General features: G+C 38.1%; 1 protein-coding gene across 1 annotated transcript in view; it reads right to left on the bottom strand.

The window, feature by feature from the left end:
- TBC1D5 (TBC1 domain family member 5) overlaps window positions 1-7036 on the bottom strand; it is a 294668-nt gene that overhangs the window by 105162 nt on the left and 182470 nt on the right. The window lies entirely within an intron of this gene.

Below are 7036 nucleotides of genomic sequence, written 5' to 3'. Positions count from 1 at the left end.
CAGACAGCCTCCCTTAGGTCTCTCAGACCAGATGTCCCACTGCTTCCCCTGCCCACCTCTGGTGAGGTCTGGCAGAGGCAGGGCACTAGGAGCTCTGGGGGCTACCATGGACTGGTCAAAAGTGGCTGGATGAGGAGCTTCTGTCAGCCCAACTGCATTCGCTCCACCTCTGTCAACACCAACCGTGGCACCTGAACAGCAGTTGCCACGGTGGCGTTTTTTGTGGAAAGGTGGTTGCACCACTGACAAGGCCAGAAGGGTCAGGGAGGGAACTGCAGCAAGGATGCATTCCCAGCTGGAAATGCGTGCATTGTCCTTCCCGACACTGGCGGTGGTTTTGGCTGCAGATTGCCGATCCCTGGCATTTCAGGGTCCTCTCTGAGGTTCGTTTTGGCTTTATGAGTTAATCACGTCAGGAGAAGTCATTTTAACTTACATGCCTTTAGGAGTAATTATACATTTAAATGATTAAACAAATCAGGAAGAAAACATATCTACTGCAGAACGAAAGCAGTTAACATTGAAATCCTTTTTTATATTAGTAACACAAGTCGTTTGTAAATAACATGCTCATTTTAGATATGTAAGGAGTTCTGCCATGCCCTGCAAAATAAATTATATTTTATTGGTGCCCGGGTGTTTCATAACTTCTATTTATTTGCTGCAAGAGTGGAGAATTAAGATAGAGTAGTTTATTTCACCAAAAGACTGACAAATGGCTCATTAGACACTTATGGAGCTGAAGCTAATTGTACGATTTTTTGTTGTATTAATTGTCACTGCCTGCTTAACTGGCTAACATTGGTCATCAATACAGAGCTTTTTCCTTTCAATCTCCAAGAGAGAGGTGGAAAAAAAAAAGGGATTTAAAAATAAACAGAACAGTATTTATTTCCTAATATAAACAAAAATACTATTTGGATTGAAGGAGCATGAGGGAGGAGTAAGAGAGGATTAATGTGCTGGCTGTTCCCCACTGGGGCCACCAATAACAATCAATCCCAAACAGCAGTCACCTCACATCATCTAACAGCTTGAATCGCAGATATTCAAAGATTCTCTCCCCCTTTTTTTTGTTCAGATTAAATATCATTTACATTGCATACTTTTTTTTTATTTCGTCGGAGACATAAGGTCAGAATTGATTGAATATGTACTACCTGCATATAATGATTTCCAGTTTTTTACAATCATGTGCTAATGCTGCACAGTAATGGCCTATGGATGAAGAGACAGATGTACTACCAGTCATTCGCTACACATTTGCATTAACAAATCATCATTTAATTGAAGCCCATCCAACAAGTTTATGCTACTTAAATAAAGTTCCTTTCAATAAAAGATGCCACAATGACACATGGTTGTTAACTGCAAGGTAAATAAAAAGTAGTATTTATTTTCTTGTCACTGGTTTAGGTAAGTATTAAAACGTACACTTATTAATTTGTATTTTGCTCAGAAATAAACCACCTGACATCTAACACAGCAATCCAAGCTAGTACTACTATGAGACGAGATAATTCACTTTTAGAAATAATCGTTTTGTAACACCACAATTTCATGCCTTACAGATTTTTATTTCCCCCCAAAATATATAATAGAACATAGCTTATATAAAGGCTATACATGAGTTGTGTGTTAATACTTTTAGGCAAGCTCTAATAATACAAACCTCAAACCCTGCTATTATCAACATGGGCTACAATTTTTTTTATGTCTCATTGTTGACTACAAACATTGGCACCACACTTAGAAACCTAGTTGCCTCCCTCTACAATTTAGATATTACTGCTTTCTTTTTAATACCGTCTAGGGAACAATTCAGGTAGGTTGTGATGCCCCTACATGTTTCTGATATAGAAAACCACTATCTATTCATTTCTTCTTTCAGAACGTGTTGCAAAATATTAAAATCTGAGAAGAAAGCATGTCATAAAATGAGGAACCTATAAAACCAATTTTCTCTTCTTCTAGAGATGGTTTAACAGTACTTTCAGCATATACATTTCATGGTACATTTTTGCATCTGCAAAGCAGAAGAAAGACATTTTGGTACTGTCTGTTAAACTGACAAACAATACTTCGAAGCTAACATGCAGGGACAAGGAGATATATTTTTAATTGTGTTTTTGGCTTAAATCTGCATTTTTGAGAAACCAGAATCTTTTAGGATGAAAGCATTATATAAATGAAAGACGGTATTAGTAATAATAGTTGACATCCTCTACTATGTTGGTATTGGCTTACATCTAAACACATCATTGCAATCTTTTATTTACCTAAAGACAAAAATAATCAGCTATTTCCCTTTTCCTGATGATACACTGAAAATAAAATATTTATTAAAAAAAGAAAAAAAAAAAAGAAGTATCTTAGGAAAACTAGAAAATACATTCTTAGAGTGGGAGAAGGCAGTGTTTTTCTAACCAGAGAAAACAGACTTTAAAATTAACAGATACCTTTTCCTTCCCTGCAGGACTGTGTGGGGATGTGAGGAGACAGGGGAGTCTCCAGGTTGACCTTTTGTTATTGTTATTGATGACTGAAAACATAGAAAAAATGTCACCATACCAAGACTAAAACTACAATGTGAAATTCAGAAATATATCTTAAAGCACATTGCAGCATTCAAGAAGAGATTAAACCTAAGATTTATTTCCTCCACAAGAAGTGGTGTATAAAAGCTACAAAATGCAAAATGCAATCCCATACAAAAAACCCAGACATACAGAGAGAAAACCCTACTGTGATTTGCCTGCATGTTCTCCAAGCTTTTTTTTATATGCTAACTCAGAACAGTAATTACAGATCTTGCAAGTTGACTTCTGTTTTCCAGAACTATGAGTTGTATGTAAAACATGCCTTTTCATTGAAACAATTACCATTAATCAAAACAGTGAAAGCTAATACCACTCAAGTCCAACCTACTGCTGTGCCCAGCAATATATCAAACTGTCTGTTGTCAAACACACTAAACAAACTTCAACAGACTGTTCACTACAAATAAGAGAAAACATGCTTGCTAAGTATTTTTTAGTCAAATTGCAACCTCGGGAGTCCATTCTGTCACTGGATTTTAATTTGAAGTAGTCAATCACAGTCTCAGAAAGATCCGTATTTGACTACAGAGAGGTAACTCACCGGGACTAACAAATGAGTACCTGCAAATGATTACTATACACCCAAATTTGTCTAAGGATTTATATCCATGTACTCAGGTTTGTTCCTTTACCCACTTCTTTCAACTATGAGATTTTGAATTTAAAAGAAAGAAGAAAAATTAAAACTATGTGCTACTTTTCAGTGTTACTGTCCTAGGAACACTTATATCTCTAGCAAGTTTAATAATACTGTATTTTTTTCCACGGCCATAACCATTTAAACTGTTACTAGCATTTTTTGAAATCTTCATTACAAAGAAGCTGCTACCTTAGAATTTGCTCATACATCAACAAAAAACTATCTCCAGCGAGTCAAATTCATATTAAACACAGATCTCGTCCACGACGACATAAATAGTCAACAAAAATAGATATACTTACACTTCTCATGGCACCTCCCCTACCCTACCTAAGAGTCATAACTATTTTCTTAATAAAGAAATACAGCATTTGGTATCTGACAGAAAAAAAATGTTTACCAGTGAAGTCAGTCTTTTTTGCAATCGGTAATCAACGCAGAAACTGAAGTTTTATATAAAAGAAGAGATACAGAAGGACAGGAATATTGGAGTTTAACAAACAGATCAGGCCTTTATTACCAGCAAGCTCCATTATGGATTTGTGAGCTTTGTAAGCCAAGCTCCCCCAAGTGTAATTAAATTTTTATTTATAATGTGTTTGTGACTGTTAACTTTGTGTTGCCTCTGCTTGTTCCCCCCGACCCAATGCGAAATAGTGTTCTGCATTTACTGCTGCAGAGTGCGGCGCTTTTATTCAGTTGCTGAATTCATCTCTAGCCTTAGAAGAGATGAGAAGTACAAATAAACATATTGTGTATTATTTATACACAAACACCGGTGTCTTTAAGCATAGATATATACATGTACACTCCTGCATGCAGACGCTCTAAGCCAAAACTGAGGACAAAAGAAGTACATGTCGGTTAAAATTGAACACACGTGAGCAAGCATCACTTTTTTCTACGAAGAGCACTATTTATCACATATTTATATCGTGGAGAGACAGGCAAGCTTCAGTAAGACAGGGCGATGCAGCACAGTGGAGTACATTTTTTGCTGCAAGCCATGTCTGAGATTAGTGTAAATGTACCAGGAAAAGGTTCTAAACTCCAACAAAGCCAGCATCTATGCTTTATTTTTTTGTTTGCTTATGAAGAGGACTTCATGAAAAAGCCGTCTGACACCAAGAATATATTCTTTACTTTTTGTATTAACTCTATTCCCTCCTCCATTCAGGTATTACCCTCCGGTACCAATACTTATATAAAAAAAAAGGAAAGCTTAATATAAGTAACCACAGGAGGATCTCTTCTCCCCTTGAAAAACTGCAAATAAAGATGTCAGCTATTGAGTATATTTGTGGCGTCTCCAGCAGCTGCTGTTAAATACCAGCTGGTCTAGCTGATTAAAATTACCTCCGAGTTGGTATTATAAAGATGCCTGGGCAGCGTTGCTGTATTAATGGATTATTGAGTGAGCGATGAAAACCTTGGCCAGCTGATGCGTTTTATTACAGATAGGCTTTATGATGTGTAATCACTGTAATTTTTATAACTAGAGGAAACAGGAAAAAAAGAAGAACCTTCTTTCCCCCCTTACACATACTGAAATCAGTTAAACCAGATCTTTTTTTTTTTGCCACTCTGTTACTTAGGAGTTAACTAGACAAATAATTTGGTTTTTAATAGTTTCTGCATATGTAAGACTTCATCCACACTTACACATACACAAAGAATGAAAACACCTATGTTTAAGGCTACACTGTATTTACTGATTTTACGTGTGTTTAGGTTTACACATTGGGTATTTATTTCATCCTTTGCCTACCAGATGAGCACTGAACTGTCTATGTGAGATAAACTCTTGTGCATTATTTAATGACTGAATTACACTGCAAACATGCCTTATATTGTCCAGGTTCAGCAATTCAAGCAGTGAGGTCTTATGTCTGGTCTACTCCGTCTCCTCTCTCCCTCATTCTCCTCACCTCCCTGGCCCAAACCTTCACACAGTACATCCTTTAACAGTCTCTCAAACTTCTTCCCCCCTCACTAACCACACATTTACGACGTTGTCTTGTTTTCTGGTGGTCGTTTGGTTTGCTCCCAAACTTGCTGTGGTAATTATGAAAATCATGTAACTGTTACCATTTTTTGAGATTTAAGAAAAAAATAAATGACTAGGCACTTGGAAGATTCAGATATATCCGTGAAACATTTTATTACACATGACTTCTCTTGTGAGGTGATTCAGAAGCCAAGCCAAAGTTACCTCTGCCCGAATGCCATTTACTGAAAGCATCTCAAGAAAAAATGCAGCAATTTTTTCAGGAATAGACACACACCAAAAGCCAACTAATGATATCTGAGGTCTTTCAGTGGAATAGGAACTGCTGAAATGTAAAAGCAAGTAAAGTAAAAAAACCCCAAAAGGTCTTTATTGGTAACCTTAACTTTAACCTCTTAAATCTCTCTAAAGGAAACGTAGCATTGCTTGTCTTTTTCCAGACTAGATAATTAATATTAACTCCTCCACAAAGTTTAGAAAATAATTCTCTATAATGTTCAAAAACTGAAACAATTTACAGAATTTTATAGGACCCTATGAAATATGGCCGGGTATTATTCCAGCCCATAGAGCTGAAATTTTGGAAGATGCTACTACACCATATACATTCATCTGCAGTGTCTATGGAGAATTTTGTACTCAGGTTGGTGGAGTTTATGAGAAGTACTGCACACAGATCATTTAAACCATTTGCTAGAAGAAAAAGCTGTTCTAAGCCTGGCATTTAATAGATCAAAAATTCAGATCAAAGATGCATCAAAAAATAGATCAAAGATAACTTAATCAACGAGGTTGTTAAAGGCAAGGGTTTTACAATGGACAAACTTTTTTCATTTAAAGGTGAGTCTTAGAAATCATTTTTGGTCCATCCATGAGTAAAATAATCCAGGCACTCTCCTCTTTTCTTCATACCAGGAGAACCTAAACCATCTTATGGTACAAATGTGTGTTTCCAAACCCAACACCTGAAAATCTGAACATGTGATACACATCTCTGATTAATCACCTGCCTGTTGTGAAACACTTCTGCCCCACCATGACTAGCAGTTGAACTGATGCTAATTGCTGTAAAAGGAAGGAGAAAAGCATATTTCACCAGGTAGGGATGGACATTGTGGATAAACAGGGGCCTTTCCACTTCCTAACGTCACCATTTTCTTTCTGCAGAACATCTGAGCAGGGGCAGGGGAGATGGGCAAAGCCATGAGGGCAGGTCAAGGAAGAAGGTGTAAGGTGAAGCTACACGCAGCAGCAAAGCCGCACGACTCCCTGCAGCTCCTAACAGTAGCTGTGCCAGCCCGAAATACCTCAGCTTACGGCCATGCCCAGTGCAGAACGCAGCAGCCGCAGCCGGCTGTGCGCGGGAGTGTCGCCACCCGCCACCTGCAATGCCTCCATTTTAGGTCTGGAGCCCAAGTGGATCCTACAGTCAAAAAGCTCTTTCGGGAGGGAGGTGAAGGGAAGCAAAAGGATTAACAAAAGGACCTTTGTGAAGCCAACTGTAGATTCTAGCTTACGGCCATGCCCAGTGCAGAACGCAGCAGCCGCAGCCGGCTGTGCGCGGGAGTGTCGCCACCCGCCACCTGCAATGCCTCCATTTTAGGTCTGGAGCCCAAGTGGATCCTACAGTCAAAAAGCTCTTTCGGGAGGGAGGTGAAGGGAAGCAAAAGGATTAACAAAAGGACCTTTGTGAAGCCAACTGTAGATTCTTCTTAAATTGCTAGCGTGTTTTAGGTTAACTTACTAATCCTATGAAATAAACTATAGATAAGAAACTAACAGTGTAGG

This window comes from Egretta garzetta, unplaced genomic scaffold (assembly GCF_000687185.1).
Source record: "Egretta garzetta isolate BGI_Z169 unplaced genomic scaffold, ASM68718v1 scaffold94, whole genome shotgun sequence".
NCBI lineage: Eukaryota > Metazoa > Chordata > Aves > Pelecaniformes > Ardeidae > Egretta > Egretta garzetta.
Note: the sequence above shows the minus strand (reverse complement) of the source record. Positions and strands in the feature narration are given on the sequence as shown.